Genomic DNA, 22,488 nt, shown 5'->3' on the forward strand with positions numbered 1-22,488 from the left:
GTGTTTGAAATATACATTATAAATAAATGTATAGATAGAATGGATATTGAGAAAAGGGATGTTAAAGATTATGAATATTAAGATTTATATTAATCTATAAGCCTATTAAAGTACAGTAAAACCTGTCCTTCAGACCACCTTTTTAAAGATATCACTTCCCTGATGGGACCACTAAATTTCGGGCCAAATTATTTTCCCATAAAGAACAATGAAAAGAAAATGATTATATTAAGTCTACTTCTACTATGGTTTCTTTTCATTGTTCTGCCAAAAATGATTCCAAATAGTAAGATAACATTGATTTTGACCTTGTTAATGAACCTGAAGAACTTCAAGTAATATCTGACCACACACTTCCCTTTCAATGAAGGTGGGTGAGCAGCAGTAGAGACACATTTCAATCCATTTTGCATCAATAGTAGCAGAAGCCTCATCACTTTGCTAGCATTGTGAAAGGACAACATATTTTTCTATCATTAATGCCTTATGCTGATTATAGGGGGGAAGGGAAATATTTTGCACCAAAAATCAGTAAAACATTTGAGCAGGTTGCATAAATTAATAAAATAACAAATCTCCTACTCTTAGAATCATCCCTCTAAATCTGATAAGTAGTGTGGGATTTTTTGCAGATTGTAGTCCAAATTTCCCAAAAGCTCATAATTTAGACCAACATTTTTCTTCTGAAATTATTACTTCATAGAGCACGACTAAAAATAAACTCTAATGCAAATCTCTCCATGAACACTTTGGTTTGGGTGATGAATCACAGGTGAAAGTCACATAGGAAACAATATTAGTCAATAATACTGTGTAACAATATTGAAATTACTATATTGACTTACAGCTATACTTTGGAAATGTGGGTTCAGACTCTGAGAAATAGAGGCATTTATATAAGTGAAGAATATCCATTTACAATTTGGCCTACAAGTAATTTGATTTTTTCCCACTTCTCTGACTGAATCAGAGGCAAATATTAGAGACAATTTTCATCATCTGAAATCTATCCAGGAGGTTTTGGTTTTTTTAAAAACAACAACAACAACAACAACAATGTTGCATGTTAAAGACTTACAAATGTTTATATGTACAAGTTTTATGGAATATAATCCACTTCAACAGATGTAAGTGAACTCTTCTCCATAGAGTTTATGCCACATCAACATTAAGTGTTTTTTTTTACTTTTGTTACTCTGCTAATAATTAGGTCCAAACCCAGTATTGATGTGAAACCCATCAATAATAAAAGGGATGGCAGATTTTATCCTTAGAGGGGACTTGGGATAGACAAGTATTTCAAATATCTGTCAGTTAGGAGACAGAAGACACAATAGAAATCAAACTATACAAGAAATTGTTTAGGGAGCTGGTTATGTTTGAGTCTCCTTTGTGGAGAGAAACAATCATCATCATCATCATCATCATCATCATCATATATTTAATGTGCTGTCAAAAGGCTTTCATGACCAGAATCACTGGGCTGAACGGCCATGTTCCAGAAGCATTCTCTCCTAGGAGAAATTGCTTCTGGAACATGGCCATACAGCCAAGAAAACTCACAGCAATCCAGTAATACATTTACTTTAGGAACAGAAAACTGAGAAGTGACATGATAGTCTGTTATCAAAAACCCGGCCAATGGAGTCCAAATTGGGGTCTGAATGGATGACCTGGACAGATCCCCCCAGCTGCTGCTCGGAAATTCCAAGAAATAAAACAGGGTCATTCTTCCCACGACCTGCCTTATCCTTTTCACACAGTATGGACAAACATATTTTCCCTTTTCTTGCACCCTTCATAATAGACAGGGATTGGTTGCCAGCCTATCTCTCAGTGTTACAATAGACCCATGCCCAGCAGCAACCTTAAACTCATCAAGCCAACTTCACTTCCTTTTGTCTGCATTATTAGGATGCATCAGTGATCTTGGCACCCATTGTCTATTATCAAATACCACCAAGGGACCCCAGATGTAAGTTCATCAAGGACCCGTTGTCCCGGTGTCTCGACCCACATTCTTTTCCCAAGCCTCCATGCTCACAAAGTGGGCAGATACATCTGTCAACAGACATTTCCAGGTTTACAGGGTTGTAGTATGTTTTCCGGGCTGTCTGGCCATGTTAAGAAGTATACTTCTGTATAATTCTGGAACATGGCCAGACAGCCTGGAAAACATACACCAACCCTGTGATCCCGGCCATGAAAGCCTTCGACAACACATTTCCAGGTTTCCTGCCACACCATGCACCAATCACAAACTCTAAATGAATGCACTTTTGCACCAATAAGATTGTGGATCATAATTTGCACCAATCATAGCAAATTTCCATGCTTGTAAAATTGAGGCATCTTAGATCTGTGATCGCAGTGTCCACATTGGCCAAAGATATCTGTTCCTGCCTTCATCCTTGTTTGTCTTCACTGGATCAATCTGAGCTTGGCACACCAGGCTGAACTCTGAGATTTCAGACAATGGGATGTTGTGTAGAAGATGGAGCAGGCTTGTTTTCTGCTACTACAGAAACTATAATGGGAAATCAATTGATTCCTATTATCAGACCAAAATGAGAAGAATATCTTGACTGTAGATGTTGCCTGACTCTCCATTTTTGAAGATCTTTAAACAGATGTTGGATGAAGATCTTTCAAAAGTGTTTTAGTTGGACATTCCTGCATGGCAGGGAGTTGAATCAGATGGCCATTGCCATCTTTTCCAACTCTGTGATGTGAAAAGACAGAAAGTACACAGAACTTGGCTGTCATCTTTAACTTATCCTCCATCTACTTCTCTTTTATTTCATATTCATATTTCTATGTATATAATAAAAGTCAAAATATGTATGTTTTTATGTATTTTTCAAGATGGCTTCCATATCCGGGAGCCATCTTGGTCCAGATCCATCATCCCACAGGTGATGGATCTGGAGCAAACTTGGCACACATACCCATCATGGCTTACTGAAAATACTGGTGGGGTTTGGGAAGGATTGACAAATGATGATGAGAGTTGTAGTCCATTCACATCTGCAGTGTCATTTGAACCAATACAACTACATATCCAGACAAAACTTGGCATCCATACAAATTATGGCCAACTTTTAATACTGGTAAGGTTTGGAAAGATTGACAGAGGATGATGGAAGTTGTAATATACCCACATCTGGAGAACTGTGTCAATCTTACCGATGATGGATCTGGATGACACTTGACACACATACCTGTCATGATGAACTTTAAATACTGGCAGGATTTGTGGGAATTGACTCACCACGAAGAAGTTGTAGCTCATCCACATCCAGAGATCACCTATGGTGTATCTGGACCAAACTTGGCACATGTACCTATCATGACCATCTTAAAATACTGGTGGGGTTTGGGGGAACTGAGTCAGTATGATAGGAACTGTAGTCCACCCACATTGAAGACACATGTGTATCCTACATCCGGAGAGCCATGTGCACTTCTAGTGTGTCAGCATGTAAAATCCAAGACCAAATGATTATTTCTAATAAATAGCATTACAAAATACCCAACCTAGGTGTTGCTGGGTAGCTGAACTATAGATATAAAGAAACCAGGAACCAGGAACAAGAAATGGTGATTGCAGGAGGCAGTATCAAATATTTCTATTACGGAATATGTTTGAATATCATAGTGTGTTGGAATTTTTTCATTTAATTTCTGAGTTACAGACATAAATGAGTATGATGAAGAATTAAACTGAAAATCATATCTGATTTTAAATCAAGGAAAACAGCAGTAAAGATGGCATCGCCTTGTCTAGCCATCCATTACTGGATAAAGAAAAATCAAGAAAAGAAAGTGAGATGCTTTAAAAATGCAAAATTGTGCTTGCAATATATTACATTATTACTTTTATATAGTACAGCTAGCCCCTTCAATTCTGCATCCACAGACTCCACCATTCATTGTTTGAATATTATATATATATATATATATATATATATATTAATCCAAAAGAGAAAAGCTTGAATTTGCTATTTTATAAAAGGAACACCATTTTACTACATCATAGTACATAATGGGATTTGAGCACCCACAGATTTTGGTGGCCGTGGGAGAGTCTTCAAACCAAACCACAGCATATACCAAAAGCCCATTGTACCAACCACATTCTTAGCATTTTATATAATAATAATAAATCATATATAATAATAAAATCAGTGAATCAAAAGTCTGATTTATCATTGTAGTCAAAGCCTGCAAAAGTTACTTCTTTGACCCGGATGTGGGAAACCAAATGTGTATCTATTCCAAGTTTTTTCCTGCTGAGTAAGAATTTCAAAAACACCTGATGCCTTCTTCGAGAGACAAAGCAATTTCATAATATATTGCCTATGTAAGAGAAACTCATTTGTTGATATATTTAAGAACATGGTCATTTTAATGTACACCTGTGGTAATACATTTCCAAATTACAAAGCTTTGTTTTTAAATCACAAAAAATGTATACAAACACTTAGCAGTTGGTCACCTACCGGGAGCTGCACTAATTATGATTTGTGAATTACTTTCTCCATGAAATCCCAATTTCTACAATAACTATGTATAGATTATGAATTTTGCAGGAGGTTTATTACCTGGGGTGAGACTTTGGTTGTTTAAATACTGTCATTCTGGCAGAATATTCATTTAGATTTTCATGCTCTAGTCAGCACCTTGGCTGTCCTTAGAGTTTTACACTTGGATTAAAAATACATTGGATTCATCAAGCATATTGTTAGTAAAATGAACCTGGGACGTCCCTGTTGCAAACTGCGTTCTCTGATTTTCCGGCAGCAAATAAGCTGGAGACCAAACAGATGTGTTTGAAACTTTAGGAGCCACCTTTGCTTTGAGCAAAAATTGACCCATAATCACTCATATAACCAACTGTTGGGCTGCTATTCATAAAAACCACCACCCAGCTTCTGGATGTAAGATCACCATTTCTTAAGAGGTATGCATTAAAAACATGATTATGAGGTTCAAATCCTTCCCTCTCAAAGAAGAAAATGCATGAATTGTACACAAACATAAAGAATTTTAAGGGCATGGGCTAGTGAGAACGGTTAATGAAAGTCTAAGCATTATTTCCTTGTTTATGTCAACTCAAAATTTCCTGGACTGTATCCACACTGTAGAATCATGACAGTTTCACGCCACATTATTGGCATTTATTGGTTTCTTGAATTTGTCGTTCCGTGAGATATTTATTTGCCCTTCTGTGTCAGAAAAGTCTGGTGTCACAAAAACAACAGTGTTGCTCCAGTTGTGATATTTATAAGCTTCTTAGATGGCAAGTTGGGCAACTAGCTTGAAGATACTCTTCCTTTCGGGACCTGTAAAATATTGGCTTTTTGATATCCATTGATTATTGTTGCTTGAGTCAAACTTGTTAGGAAGAAACAGTTGCAGATTCTTTGGATGGAAATGAAACATAGTGATGGGGAGATGTTGGAAATTAGCAATCAGTCGGGGAAAAGTACTGTTCACTTCCAAAGCCCTGAGTTCCTTCAGGAGACCTGCTCAGTGTTGACAGTATTAGATTGGATGGAACTTGGTCAGAACTGGTATTAGGCATTAGAACTAGTGTTAAGCTATCAGGCAACCTACTGTGTTCCAGTCAAGGTATTTCAGCCTTCTGCACACCTCCCCTTTGTCCCAACTCTGAAGAAATATTCCTTTGGTTTATGCCCCAACTCCAGATGTTTGCAGTAATTAAAGGTTTTATTTCTTTTGGTCAGCCTTAATCTTTGGCCCTTCAACTTGACAATTTCCAGCCACGTGGTGACACAGCCGGGCTGTGGTGCAGGCTGGAGAGCAAGCCAGCTGCAACCAGCTGCAATGAATCACTCTGACCAGGAGGTAATGAGTTCGAGGCCCGCTCGGAGCCTATGTTTGTCTTGTCTTTGTTCTATGTTAAAAGGTATTGAATGTTTGCCTATATGTGTAATGTGATCCTCCCTCAGTCCCCTTCGGGGTGAGAAGGGCGGAATATAAATGCTGTAAATAAATAATAAATAAATAAATAAATAAAATTTCATATTCTGCCCACATGCAGCAAGTAGGAAAGTGGACCAGTTATAGTATGATGAAGCCATCAATACTCCTTCCCTTCCTCCACACATCTCCAATTGCTTATGTCAAAACAGACTGCATGTCATCATTGACAGAATGATCTAGCCCACAAATCCTTTCTCCACTTTTTGAAATGCAAGCTGAGATCATTGCCTTCAATTTTGTATGGCTCATGGTAGTGTAGAAGTTGTGTGTACTGAACTATGATATGTTGCTGAGCAGACATCCATAGAGGCAATGACGTTCCCCTACTCATAGCCGTCCATACCTGGAGGAGAGCAGAAGGGGACTGCAGAAATGTCTGGCTATGTCACCATTGCCAAACATGAAGTATTACGGTATAACCACTGAACCACAGGTTGCTCTGGCAGTTTCGATGGCTGAAGCAATCTCTTTGCATTTGGCTATAGGGAAATAACCTGGTATCTACAATACCAGCTCCTATCCAGACAGAAGTGAGGGCTTCACTGGCTCGATGGTAAGTCCAGGGTGGGAAAGCCTTGGACACTGGGGAGTAGGAAGGGAATATCAGCCTCCAAACCTACCCAAAATAGACATATGTGGTGTGATCTGTTGTCTATACAATATTATAATGTCATGTATGATGGGAGGATGTGTCCCCCCCCCCCCAATTTCCATGTAGTCTGGCCATACATGAACAAAGCCCCTATCATTGTAGCTCTGAATAAGGTCCCACATATTTTGGGTGGCTTAGATCAATGGTTCGCAACCTGTGGGGCCCCAGATGTTTTGGCCTTCAACTCCCAAAAATCCTAACAGCTCGTAAACTGGCTGGGATTTTTGGGAGTTGTAGGCCAAAGCACCTGGGGACCCACAGGTTGAGAACCACTGGCTTAGACATTTTTACATCAAATGTGCTACTCCAGTAAATGTGTACATCTCTGAAAGATGAAGCTAGAAAAATCATCAAATGTCAATTATTTTAAAATAATTTCTTTGGTCATGCTGGAAAACTAACAGCCACAAAGTTCTTAGAATCCAAGAGGGGAAAGGATGTGGGAATGCCTGTGGAAAAAAAGAATCTATACCAAGTTGCCTTATATTGCAGCCGAAAAGAAATCATATGTGTATAAAAAAGCCATAAGCTTGAAGCTTTGGAGAGAGTTGTACAATTGACAATCAAATGGAGCTTAAAGGAAATTATGAGGTTTTTAGCTAAAAGGCCTGAAATAAAGAAAAGTAATATTTTACTGCAAAAAATTGCAAATGTCAAGAGTAAATCATCAGACTTTGCACCATTGAGCTACTAGCCAGCTCTGTGGCTTCCTGAGTTCTTACCACAGGGAAAGACCAACTTTCATGCTCAATAAAACTTAAGAACTTTAGAAATACATTTAGAGATGTAAATCATATATTTGTGACTTTTTCTCCCTAAATGGCTAATTATAAAAGACAAATGATGGAAACTGTCCGCTCCTTGGCTTGGTAACCTATTCCTTCATTCGTTTTAGGACATGTTATTATCATTCTGTTTGTTCCATGAAATGCACAATCAATTTCTTCCACTTAACAGACAATGAAGGTTAAGATTCATTTCTTCTCCCTGCTTTTGAAGCTTTTCTGAGGAATGCTAAGGAGTGTCTTGGAGCACCGTAACAACAAACCCAGAAACTAAAATGGAAAAGGCCCCAGTTCAGCTGCCCAAATGGCTTGTTCTGGTCCAAAGCTAGACAGGTGGTGCCACAGATTGAATCTGTTGTTGTTGGAATCATTTGAGCAACAAACAGGGTGATAAAATTTTATGGCAAGGAGCAAGGGGAAGTTGCAAGATCCTAGAGTAAAAGGTGTTTCCCCTGGCATAAATCTGTCTTAATAGCTCTGAATTGTGAGGCGTAAAGCAGAAAAATAAATTGAATGATATCCTAAATATATGTTTACATGCACATTACTATACACATACTAGGAGTGATAGACATTTATTTATGTTATGCATTTGCAGACAGTTAAGGGTTCTTATTTGCATAAGATTGTAGATCTGTCTGCCTAGATATATATTGATACTGCATGGTATGGCATTACTTTGAATCCCATATTGATGCGCATCTATATTATGTGCACGAACGGATAGAATACACTGATTTATATTACGAATATATTTCATTATACTTTCTTTTTCATATTCTGGATCTTCATTCTAAGCCTGTGTACAAGAAGAGGACATTGTTTGCTTTGTTCATTGGCCTCTTGCAAGGTCACAGAAAACGGCTGGGCATACACAGCTCTCAAATGAAGGTAATGCTTAAAAATATTGTCAATTGTTCAGACAATGTGGGTGGTTAGACCCATAGCTTAGGCTAGAGGCATTGCTCTTTCTATTTTCAAAAACTACAACTCCCAGAATCCCTTAGCCAATGACCTCTTCAAATGGGCCATTGGAATCACTATGCATTGTGGCGAATCTGGTGGTGCTCGTGGAGAACCAGTCGCCCCACATCACCCTACTTACCCATTGCCCCATCACACGGAGGGAAGCGTCAGTTGCCTGGCTTCCCCCCATGGATCCAATACAACATGACAAGCCTTTCGTGTTTCCGCCTTGGCGACATGTGCCAATTCATATTTACTTTTACAACAAAGCCCCACCGGAAGTAGCTCTACATTGTGGGATGGGAGCCGGTGGGCTCCATCACAAAAATAAAGACGAACTGGTGCATGCCGCTGAAAAGTACACCGTCAGATAAGGTCGATGGATATGGATTCTAGCTGCTACTGTTGTTCTAAATGGACTCATCACAAAAAGTTCATATATCAGGAGAATGTGTGTGTGTGTCTGTGTTGTATATGTATTTGTGTGTGTATAAGGCTTTTCAAATGAGACATATTTCTCTGTGTGTTTTAGTCAAAAATGAAAGTACAGTAGAGTCTCACTTATCCAACGTAAACGGGCCAGCAGAACGTTGGATAAGCGAATATGTTGGATAATAAGGAGAGATTAAGGAAAAGCCTATTAAACATCAAATTAGGTTATGATTTTATAAATTAAGCACCAAAACATCATGTTATACAACAGATTTGATAGAAAAAGTAGTTCAATACGCAGTAATGCTATGTAGTAATTACTGTATTTACGAATTTAGCACCAAAATATCATGATGTATTGAAAACATTGACTACAAAAATGTGTTGGATAATCCAGAACGTTGGATAAGCGAGTGTTGGATAAGTGAGACTCTACTGTATTAGTTTATGTTGACAGAGTAATTAATTAGTTTGCTGAAATAAAGCCATTTTAAAAACCTCATATATGCAGTATATATACACACACAAACACACACTCACATATACACACACATTTAAAAATAACCCATGTGTCTTTAAACAGCCTTATGTTCCAAGAGGGCCACACACCAATCCCTGTAGATCCACCAAGTGCCTACAGTATGCAAATACTGGGGATGCACATGCTGGTGCCATATTTCCTGCTCAGCTGATGCATTGATCTCAGTGGATTTTGAGATATAAACTTCAATTTGGCCCCCAGTCATTTAGTGGACAGTGCCACCAACAGCTCTGACACCGGGTTATTTGTTGTGCCTGTTTTGCTGTCCCTGTTTGCACATTAATCCAGTGACAATTAGGTGTCAGCAAGCGTTGATTCTGCTCGCTGATAGCCTTGGGCTGTGCATTTGAAGCCCTAATCAGGAGTGTAAACTCTGCTATATTTCAATTTGGAGAAGCGCTCTTCCGCTAAGAGGCCCCTGGCACTGCGATAAATAAAACGCCTATTTACTCTATTGCCACACTTAGACATCTAATGCACTTACTACCAGCCCCCTAATCATAGCCTCCAGTTAAATCCGCCTATAAATCACTCCATTCTCATCCTGCAGATTAGTGAAGCCATTTTCCCCAAACCCCACAATGAACACTGTTTCCTTTTCTTGTTAGTCAAAAGCTAGATGATTTTTATTAGGTTAAAGACGAGCTCACAGATGGTAAATCGCGTGGAGAGAAATGAGCTGGAGAGTTACACAGTGGAGTGCAGGCCGTGCCCAGGCTGGGGCGGGGGGGTCACGGGGGGGGGGGCCAACCAGCCGCCAGCAGAACCAGAATCAAAGCAGAAACAAACAACAGCCCCCTCCCTTTCCATTCTCATATCATCTTCCCCCCTTCTTCCCCCTCTGCCAATTCCTCTCCAGCGACATTGGCATTTGTTTGGCACAGTGGGGCTGCTCCAGGCAATGGATTTCAGGATTTAGATGCTTCCTTATGAGAAACAGGGGGAGATGGTTTTTCTGCATTATGAGATGGAGGGAATCCATGCAGAGATCACCAGGCACTGCAGTCACACTGCTCACGTTGCACTGCTCTGGCAAAGGGCAGATGGTCCCAATAAAATGGTGAAAGTTGCCAAAATGACTAGGGATTGAGTTAATTATGCAAGATAACTCCCATCTTTCCCAGGCATTGGATTCCTATTCCAATCCATGTTACTTTCAAACAAGAAAATAGTTACAGTTCAAGGATATCTGCACAAGAAATGCCTTGTCACTGTATACTGAAATTTTACAAAATGAATGCTTATTATTGTCTTAGAATTCCCATATTGCCTTTGAAGCGACAGTCACTGGATAATCAGCTCCAAATGGGACTAATAATCTATCCTGCACTTTATTCGGTTCCTACTTTTTCACGTACTTTAGTCATCATCCTATTCTGTACTGCTGTTTTAGTCTACCCTCCCATGAAGATGGTGGAAACTGTCCCTGGTTGCCAGTTGATATCACTGTTATAATATTGCTGTTTTATGCTGTATTGCTGCTTTATTCTATTTTTATACTGTGAATTGTGTACTATGTATTTTTTGTTCATTTTATTTCAATTGTGTTTTCGCGCCTCACCCCATGTGAGCCACCCCGAGTCCCCGAGGGGAGATGGTGGCGGGATATAAAAATAAAGTTTATTATTATTATTATTATTATTATTATTATTATTATTATTATTATATTTTTCTTAAAGATTAAGACAAGCTACAGATCCTCATTTTTAATTTCTTATTCCCTCCCCATAAATTCTATGTATAAACACCCAGCTCCTGGGCACACAGAAGACTGGGCGACTTGGAAGATATTGAACAGACTGTGCTCTGGCACCACAACATGCAGAGACATCCTTCAGAAATGGGTGCTTTCCTAACCCTGTTGCTGGGACCAGGTTCCCTTGAAGGGAAGAAAGAAAAGGCTCCCAGGGAAAAGGGGAGCCTCGTAAGTTCCCCATTGCCTCCAATGGACCGGGAAAAAATGCTTTTTTTCTGATGCAGAATGAAAACGCTCAGTCGGCAGCACACCCATTTTTGGGAGACGCTAGAAAACGGATATGAGGAGCTTCTGGTATCCAGAAAGCAAAAACGGATAGCGATTCACCTGGAATGCACAAGCCTACTCTTTATTAGTGAGTTCTGATAATCACTGAACAGGATTTTTTTTTTAAAAAAAACCAAACCTTTTCAATCTTTGAGCAATTTGAGCCTTACAGAAACAATTTCCTTTGTAAAATAAAGATCTATAGACTGGTAGTTTCTTGTTAATAATGGCTGGAATCCTATAGGTTATGCACTCAGGCATAAACCCCCAGTTCACTTGTACATGTGGTTAAAGGTTGGTGTGCAAGGATGCAATTAGTATCTCCTTGTGCAATGACTTCCCACTCCCATAACTGATCTGTTCATGATGCTATTGTTTGCCCTTGCGGCCAGTTAAAAAACCCAGGCAGTGGGAGGGGTACCCAGGGATCATCCAGATGCATTTCTCTATCCAGATGCACATGACTGGCCACATCCTTTGGGATCAGACAGGGAGTTCACTCTCTGCCTTTCCTCAGCCACTAAATTACATCAGAATCAACATAGCGGGAGGGAGCAAAGAGCCACTTGGCATGTAATGTTACACTCTGCTAAGCCCATATATGATTGTGACTAATACTTTCATTTTTCAAATATGCAGGTTAATGAGCAATTATGCATTCCCCCCCAAACAAAATCAAGATGCAGGGCAAGTTAAATTAAGCTCCCAAAATCCTGAATTAGCTGCCCAATCTAATCCATTTCTCCTACATCTTGTACTTCTTGTCCATAGCTATTTTGGCACACACTCTACTAGATGAAGCAGAATTTGTTTCACCCACATCTTGGGAGATAGATATATGATTCATTATGGAGTGCCATTATATCCTATTATTGTCTAGGCTCTACCAAGCACAGGGAGAGGACCACATTTTCATTTCCCTTGGCACAGAGTATTATTGAGAACCATATATTAATGTTTCTCTAAAAACTAAATATTTTGACATATCTGTGGCTACACCAGATGTATTCTATTACTGAAGTCATTTTTCTCCCAGAAAAAAGGTCCAACTTATTGAGGGTCAGTGACAACAGACTAAAGACATTTGTAAATCTGGTAAAGAGCTATGATATCTGATATAATCCAAGATGGCCTCCAATTACCATGGTATGTTTGGTGAAACATAGGAAATGAAACAGTTTCTAAAATACAAGGCTTGCACCACATAAGGAGTTTTGGGGAGAAGACCATAACTCATTGATGGAGAGATTCCAGGTTCAATTCCAGGAATAACATGTTCTTATCTAAAACTTTGGAGCATTGCTAAACTAGTAGCTGGACTTGGTATAAGACAATAACCAATATTTGTAAGGTCAGGCTTTCCGTTTTGTCTGTGCTCCAAGAACTGTAAAAAAAAAAAAAAGTGCAAATGACGAATGCTTGGCACATGCACATGCAGACTCCTCGCCTCCAAAGTCTTGATCAGGATCCGACATGACTGGATCAGGAGCAGGGTCCATATCACACCCAACCTGCTTTTCTCAAAACAGCAGTGGTTCTATTGAAGTTGTGATTTCAAAGCTGTTAATTTCACTACAAATGAGTGAGTAGCCTGCATAAATCTTGGATGGTGTTGTAGCTTTGTAAAACATGGGTGTTTATGAGAGGCAGGAATGAAAGGGAAGCGGCAGCTGTGGTCCCACTGGCCAAAGGTCTTGAGGTCTTTGGGGGCCCACCTCTTCAGTCTCTTGTTGCCACCGAGCTCTTCAGTTCCCGCAATGACCCACATTCTCCTGCCTCAATCCCCTGCCTGCCCCTTCTTTGCCTCTGCTAAAAGGGTGGATTGCTATGAAGTGTTTCCCCCCTTTAATCTCTGTTTAACTATTTCCATATGATAACTGCTTTGAAGCCCAGCAGCCCAATGAAAAGGCCAGAAGCCATGGCTCTGTTGTGGGGGGTCCCCCAGGGAAAAAGTGTGTAAACAAAGGCCAGCTCAGCAGCGTTTCCACCTCGCTTTCCTCCTCTTTTCTTGACTGGATCTCAGGTGGAATTAAAGGGATTAAAACTGAGAGTAAATGAGGCGAGTGTGCAAAATGACTCCTTTCTGAACCAAGCGGCATGTTCCGTGCTGGGGAAATGAGATACACATTTAAATCTCATCCATCCACCGCCTGTGGCCACCATCGTGTACCTGCCTACTTAGCCCAAGGGTTAATTAATTGAGGCTTCAATGCACTATTGCAAGAGCATTATTGCATTTGATACTCTACATCTGTGATTTAAAACTCTTTCAGTCCCTTGTCAGCAAGGGAGGGTTTTAACTAGGAAATTAGCATTCAGATAAGGGTACGCTCTATTTGCTTCTGAAAGGAAGGAAATATTAAGGATGCTAGCGCACAAACCACGCTGTAATATGCTGTCCCATCATGGCCAGGACTCCTGAGCCCAGTTTCCCAGGGGGAGGGACATACAGCAGGAACAAGGGACATCTGAAAATGACCGGGTAACCTGTAGAAGGATTGTGACAGGAGGGAATGCAAGCTACCAAATTCATCTCAACCAATTGTGGTGGTGTCAGTTTAAAAGATTATAATAAAACAAAATAATAAAACTTTATTTGTAGACCGCCTTATCCCCCTAAAGGGACTCCATAAAAATACTCGGACCCTGCCTTTGTTTTTAACTGTGTAATTATCAAAGTGCAAAATGTAGGCATTGTGTTGAAGACTTCATATGCAATGCAGTTATTTGCAGGATGAAGATATTGAAAACTCTGTGCTTATTTTATCAGTTCTTGGCAAGCAGAAAATTTGCATCCTTATATACTATTTCCATTTTAGGCCTGTGTGGTATGAGCATGCAAAATCCTCAGCAATTTAAGCAAATTCATTTTTCCAATAGTGTGTTTTTGTACCTTCATGTCATCATCATGTCAAAACTGACCCCATCAATTTTATAAGATTTTTTTATGCAAGGAATATCCCGAGGTGGTTTTGCCAGTTGCTTCCTATGAAAAACCTACAACACTTGCCATTTATTGGTGGTCTCCCATCCAGGTACTAACCAGAATGGATCCAGCTTAGATCTCAAGCTTAGATAGGATGTTGTGCCTTTCCGGTATTTAGACATACTTTTTCCAATAGTAGTTGCCTAGTATTCAAGGTGACGCAGTGGGTTAAACCGCTAAGCTGCAGAACTTGCTGATCGGAAGGGCGGTGGTTTGAATCTGTGGGTGAGGTGAGTTCTCGTAGTTAGCCCCAGCTCCTGTCAACCTAGCAGTTCAGAAACATGCAAATGTTTGTAGATCAATAGGTACCACTTCAGCGGAAAAGTAACAGCACTCCATGCAGTCATTCCGACCACATGACCTATGGACAACGCCGGCTCTTTGGCTTAGAAATGGAAATGAACACCCCCTTCCCCCCAGAGTCAGACATGACTGGACTTAATGTCAAGGGGAAACCTTTACCTTTACCTTAGTATTCAAGGAATCTGGAATCTCCATGAAAAATGAAGGAATATAAATGGAAAGGAAGACACAAATAATAGCATATAAGGATATGGGGATGTATAGAGAGGTGGAACCATAAAGAAAAAAAGACATCTGTATAGTATTTTGAGAGTGATAGTGGTGACTGAGTTTCTTTCAGAATTTGGAAAGTTACTTATGTAATATTTCAGATGTATTGCGTGCCAGTTCTTACTTATCATTACAGTTGTGTTCACAGTTCATTTCAAAACTCTTTACTGTCTCCTGCTCAAAATAAACCATTGTGCTACTTTAAATTACCTTTAAAAATCAAAATTCTACAAGCCCCCCCACACCACCTTTTTAAAATTAATTTTTATTGATTTCCAAAGTGAAAAGGGTTTAAAAAAGAAAAGGCTAAAAGCATGGGGAAAGGCTGGTGGGGTATAGAGAAGGGGTGTGGGTATTTGGGGGGGGGGTAGCATGGGAAAGGGGGCAAAGGATGTTTTCCAAAATCTTCCTTCCTCTTTCTTGTGGGCCTGGTTTGAAAGTTATCTAGATTACGATTTGTTTTTATTTTCATTGAATCCAAGGGACCGTGTTTTCTTTCTGGTTTCATTATTCTTGTTTATATTAGGTTTATATTAAGATTTTCACGCTCCTGTCACATCTCCTTTTCTGACACCAAAACCCACAGAAGAGCACAAAGGTATGAGTTCTAGCATGAACTAGCACTTGAAATATGTGATATCCTCTACTATCATTTTGTATAGCTATGCCACCCATCACTCAAAAGCTTTTTTAAAAAGTTACATTTATACCCCGAAAAGAGTGAAATTGGCCCTTGTCAAATTATAATGATAAATACACACAAATGTCTATACTAGACAATGTTGAAGAGATAAGCAAACACTATAAAGGTTCAAAACATAAAAAGAGATATGCATATTAGAGCATCTTGCAAAGGCCACAGAGTCAGGCCTCTCCGGGTATAGAGCTATCTTCCTTCTATGTAAAAAGGATAAGCGAATACTATAAAGTTTCAAAATATAAGTTGCACTATGTAATTTAGAGCACCATATACATACAATATTACCTGAGAGTTAACAACAATAATGAAAATAATAAGTACAGTCAACTGTTATAATCCACAGTAGTATCTTCCAGACTGTAATGTTTAAAGGAAACTGTAATTATCAAGGCTAAATGTGAACTAAAGTCAAAACATATCAAGTAGTCTCCACTATTTAAACATCAATTGGATTTGGCAACCAAAATAATATAAACACATTCAACCTTTGCAAAATAATATTGGTTAATATATCTTTTAAGACTTCCCAGGTATTGAAAAGCTTGTTCCAGAAAAAACCTTGACCAAAAGTTCTTTTGATTCTTTGAGATCCTGTGTTGATGACATCAAATGTATAGCATATCTCTTGAAATTACAGTCTATTGGAAGTAAGTTCAGTTTCTCAAGAGTAAGATCCCAAGTCTGGGGAACAAACTATGCATGAATGTTGATTCTGAGTAGTTGTCAAAAAGAGCCCCAGCTAGGAGAACACAATGCTGTTTCTAAGTAGCTGGCTGTAGATTGCAATAGTCCGTTTACTACTGGCTCCCGGGTTTACTCCAGTTTCGGTTGTCCTTCTTCTGGTAAGCGGCAATGGATAAGCAGCAAATAGTTTTCAATTTGTATATTGTTGGCTCTGCTCTGGTTTAATCCACTGTGCCACCAGGGGCTTCCACCTGATGATAGTGATCATGAAACTTAACTTGGAAAAACGCAAAGTGTGTGTGTGTGTGTATAGGATATATATGTTAATGACTGAATGGTATTAGTAGTTCCAACCCACATAGACCCACTGAATCAGTGAGATGTGACTATATGTTGATTTGCTATGCACTGATTGAGTCAGTAGATCTACAATAACTGGAACTTAAAGGATCCATGTTTATTATATCCTCGTAATCTCTTTGTTTCAAATACCTTTCTTGAGTGAAAGTTCTACTAGAGCTCTTGTTTGCCACTTCAGAACTGAACAGGAAAGACATACCAAATTCTGTGGTATGACCTCAGGTAATATTTTCCAGCATCTGCTTGGTGGTTTGGCTGAGACAGTTGTATTACTGAACTTAGAAAGATGTTGAAGTCGATCTGAAAACAAGTGAAGTTCTGTGTATCAAGTCACATATTCAGTGATATCCTTGCCAAAGCATTTTAGGAATATGACTAAATTTGACATCAGGTGATTTGATGAAGAGACTACTATTGTGGTTTAACAAGCACAAAGAACAGTCATGAGTAGCTAATGCTCAGGAGAAGTGATGATTTCACAAGGACCACACCCCCAAAGTTGCCTATTTAGCAAACGTAATAGGACTTTTTCAGTTCCATAAAGTAGCTTGATAACTAGAAAGTACCAGTTAATGGCAGCCTGTTCCAACTATGAATTTCACGGAGATTAATCGACCCCTTTAGAATCCGAAGAAGCCAATCAAGTGGCCGCCCCAGTCTTAGATGTTTTACAATCTCTGTGGGCACAAAGCTCAAACTGAAACTACCATTCAACAGTCTAAACTGTCATCTTCATCTTCTTCCAGCATAAAAATACAAATTTTTTACCATATAAAGATTTTTTATAATAGCAATAAAGCAACTGTAGAGAACATGGTTGTCTTGAGATAGTTTAACTGTGCCTGGCACCTCATAACACCCGAGGGATGTGTCCGCTTCATAATAATCACTTTCTTTAGCATGCCTTGCTCAATTAAGGAGTGAAGCTAAAAGGTCAGTGCAGGATAAAAATGTAAATCTCAAAACTTTTCATCTTGACCCTAACTCCATGTCATAAAACCTAAACAATCTTCTATTGCAATAATACTGTTCTAAACTCCTCAACCTGTCACGTCAAGTAGACAGAAATGAGCTTATGTTTTTCAGAATAGTCTATTATCTTGATGCTGTTAATACAGAATATTTTGTATCATTATTTATTTCCTTCAGTGAAAAGAGGGCCATACAAAGCCATTTTCTATCCCAATGAAGGAATATTTATCTCTCCCCGCAGCATCTTTTTTCAGGCTCAGGTTTTTACCATTAACCTTTGGTTTAATGCTTCCCCTCTCCTACTATCCCTTTTGTCCTAGGATAGGTGCACCTGGCGCCAGAAAAGCCAACTTTCTGTACAATGGTATCCTAAGACATAAGGAGCAGATTGAAGGATACTATTTCAAAAGACTGCAGGTGAGAAACCAATTTTTTCTCAACATTCACCTCTGTGTTTCTTGTTGAGTCTTAAATATTGATTTCAAGCTCCACAGATGTTGGTCACATAACTAGTTTATTGATCAAGGTTATATACAGCTCCCTGGTAGGGCTCTATATATAGGTCTGCAGCAGGGTTTCACTTAACCCATAGGAAGCAAAGGAGGAGGAAGTCTGGCATCTGGGCTGTTCTTTATTGTGCACTGTTTCCTCAACTCACTCTGCCAGAATACAGTATGCTCTGTGAAAAAGGAAAAAAGAAACCACAACCATCCCTAAAAGTAGGAAAGTAGGAAAGCAAGGGATTCTTTAGGAGAGGGGACAAAGCTTATCTTTGAAGTTTGAAATGGTACAGTCCATTTTACCACCTTGTTCTTAATGCAGATGTATACCAGGATTTTAGGATATATACCAGGCATGGGCAAACCTGGGTCCTCTTGGTGTTTTGGACTTCAACTCCCACAATTCCAAGCAGTAGGCTGTTGGGAATTGTGGGAGTTGAAGTACAAAACACCTGGAGGGCCCAAATTTGCCCATGCCTGGTATATACAATGAGAAACTGAATTCTGCATTCTGAAAACATAGAGCAAATAAATCTATCATAAGAGTGATGACCAGATGTCAATGACCTAGCCAAAGTTAGGCAAAGTGTGGCCTTCCAGATGTTGAGCAGTCTTCCCGATACTGACTGTTCTAGCACGGGATGATAGTCACCTTAGCAATAACACCAGAATATCATTTTGGGACATGGTCCAGGAGATCATTGAGTTAAATAGCAAGACACGCACACCACAATTGAAAGATTTTTTTGTTTCAGTTTACAATATTATACATTTGAAAGTAAAACAAACACTATGTAAGACTGTTGTAAAGAATAGAAGGTAATGTCCATAATGTGCTTCAAATACCACATGTGCTAAATTTAGTATTGTTACTGGCATTTTTTTTTACTGTTAATAAAAACAGCCCATATTCTATATCACTAAACTGTGGGTCCTCACCCCCAATAGGGTCCTCTAAGTTCAATGTTGGGGTCCTCGAAAAATTGGCAATAGTAAAGATTTTGTGAACATCACCTAGTAGCTGTTTTAGACATTTATGTATATGTGCAGTGTTTAAAGTGGATTCTGCATATGTTTCAGCTGTACTTAATAAAAGGGAAAATAAGTTTGTTTAGCAAGCCTTGCAAATGCTTGATTTGTTATCAATAAATGTTTGATTTTCAAACCTGTTTAAAAATGTCTCAGTCCAAAAGGGGTTGCAAGTTGAAAAATTTAAGAAGTCCTGCTCTAAATCACAGGCGTAGCTATATAAGTTCAGCATCTCTTAACTGGAAATACAAAATCCTCCAAAATTTGAAATTGTCCACATGGGTAGCTGAGATAATGATAGTTTTGCTTCCTGATGGTTCGGTGCACATAAACATTGTTTCATGCACAAAAGTATGTATATATATATATATATATATATATATATATATATATATATATAGTGCACAAAATTACTGTCAGACTATGTCTATAAAGTGTATATGAAGAGGGTTGCACAAACACAAGTACCAAGCAGAGAGGGGACAATAATCTCAAACAAACAGCTAAGGAAAATGTCCCATGGGCTTATATGGCTTTACACTAATGCCCAGAGCATGGGAAATAAACAAGATGAGCTGGAACTCCTAGAACAACAACCTGTGGGTCCCCAGATGTTTTGGCCTTCAAATCCCAGAAATCCTTACAGCTGGTAAACTGGCTGGGATTCCTGGGAGTTGTAGGCCAAAACACCTGGGGACCCACAGGTTGAGAAGCACTGTAATAGGCATAACTGAAACCTGGTGGGACGAGTCCTATAATTGGAATGTAGCAATGGAGGGGTATAACCTATTTTAGAGAAATAGACCAAACAGGAGAGGGAGTGGAGTAGCATTATATGTCAAAAATATTTACACCTGTGAAGAGATGCAAGACCTCAGTCCTGGAAACAAGGTTGAAAGCACCTGGGTAAGAATTAAGGACTGTGGAAGGTATAGTTGTGAGGGTCTACTACAGACCTCCAAGCCAGACAAAAGAACTGGATAAAGCCTTCCTTGACCAGATGACCAAACATGCAAAAAGAAAAGACATCGTAGTATTGGGGGACTTCAACTACTCTGATATTTGTTGAAAAATAAACTTTGCCAAGAGTACAAAATCCAACAAATTTCTGACTTGCCTTACAAACAATTTTATTGTCTAGAACAGGGGTCCTCAAACTTTTAAAGTAGAGGGCCGGTCCACAATCCTTCAGACTGTGGAGGGGCCGAATTATCATTTGGAGAAAAAAAAACCCAACAAATTCCTATGCACACTGCACATGTCTTATTTGTAGTGCAAAACAACAACAACAATGAAAGAACAATACAATATTTAAAAATGAAAACAATTGTAACCAGCATAAACCTATCAGGATTTCAATGGGAAGTGTGGGCCTGCTTAGGATTGTTATTGTTGTGTGCCTTCAAGTCATTTCAGACTTTGGGCGAGCCTAAGTCTAAAATTATTTATTTATTCATTTACTACATTTATTTATTACATTTATATCCTGTTCTTCTCACCCTGAAGGGGACTCAGAGCAGCTGTATGTACATACAATATATTTTATTATTAGCATAGCACAATATTAGCAATATATATTACTATATTGAACTATACCACTATACTGTAATATTATATGTAATATATAGCATATAATTAATATTATATGGTATTATTATTAATAATATATTATATAACATTATAATATTATTATCAATATTATATGTATATACAATATATTATTAAAATGATATAAAATATTATATTATAAAACTGAGGGAGGGGGCCAGGTAAATGACCTTGAAGGGCTGTATCCGGCCCCCAGGCCTTAGTTTGGGGACCCCTGCACTATACTGCAATATTATATGTAATATATAACATATAATTAATAATATTATCTGGTTTGGTTTTGTTTTTTCATGTCAGGAGCGACTTGAGAAACTGCAAGTCGCTTCTGGAGTGAGAGAATTGTCTGTCTGCAAGGACGTTGCCCCAGGGACACCCGGATGTTTTGATGTTTTTACCATCCTTGTGGGAGGCTTCTCTCATGTCCCCGCATGGAGCTGGAGCTGATAGACGGAGCTCATCCGCGCTCTCCCTGGATGGGATTCGAACCTGGCAGCTTGCAGATCAGCATCCCAACCTTCAAGTCACAAGGCTTTAACCCACTACTCCACCGGGGGCTCTGGTGATATTATATAATAATATTATTATCAATATTATATGTAAATACAATATATTATCAAAAATGATATAAAAATATTATATTATAAAACTGAGGGCAGGGGCCAGGTAAATGACCTTGGAGGGCCGCATCCGGCCCCCAGGCCTTAGTTTGGGGACCCCTGGTCTAGAAGGTAGAAGAGGCAACAAAGGGATCTAGTGACTAGTGGAGTTCCACAGGGTTGAGTCCTTGGCCCAGTTCTGTTCAAGTACAGTTGTGATATCTTTACTTGCTGATGTCAGGCAAGCCTTACAACACCAACTTGCTACCTGTAAAATGGGAACAATACTTGCCCATTAATTTACAAGAGTCATACAATGATTACAAAGATTACATATGAAAAACTTCTTGAATAATCAGATGTTCTGTACAGATATGACACATTATTGCTGTTGGTATAGAAACAAGTGTAAATCAAGTAGCACTCATCTCAGGCCTGTGATGAAAAAAACGTATTTTGATATTTTACATGTTTTTAATGTATTTTGGGATGCTGAATTAAAAACTATAATAAAAAGGCAATAGCACAAATATGCCTTTCACTAATGTACGTATTACTGATTTCAATACTAATTTCATTCAATCACATATTACAACACAGAAATATCTTTTTTTAAAATAATTTTTATTGAGGTTTTTTCACAACACATATCACAAACATCTACAAACTAAAATCAAAAAAAAAGAAAAGAAAAAAAACTCTCAAAATACAAATACAAAAGATAAAAGTGAACTGATTTGTACTTCCATTCTTCCCTCACAGGAACCAAATAGACTGTAGGTTTTTATCATTTATAGTCCTGGTTGCTCTAGTATAGTCTTATTATTGCTTCAATATCAAGGCTTATTTGTTGTTCGTTATTCTTATAGTCTCTAAATAAAGACCAGTCTGTCTTTTTTATTGGCTGACCTCTGTGTGATTTTAGTAAAAAAGTTAATTCATCCATATCTCTTATATCTTCCATTTTTGCCTGCCATTTTCTTCTTTTGTGGGGATGATTTGAGACTTCCAGCACTTCGCATATGTTATTCTTGCCGCTGTACTAATATACATAAACAATTTATCTTCATTA

The sequence above is a fragment of the Anolis carolinensis genome, chromosome 2 (assembly GCF_035594765.1).
Source record: "Anolis carolinensis isolate JA03-04 chromosome 2, rAnoCar3.1.pri, whole genome shotgun sequence".
NCBI classification, from domain to species: Eukaryota; Metazoa; Chordata; class Lepidosauria; order Squamata; family Dactyloidae; genus Anolis; species Anolis carolinensis.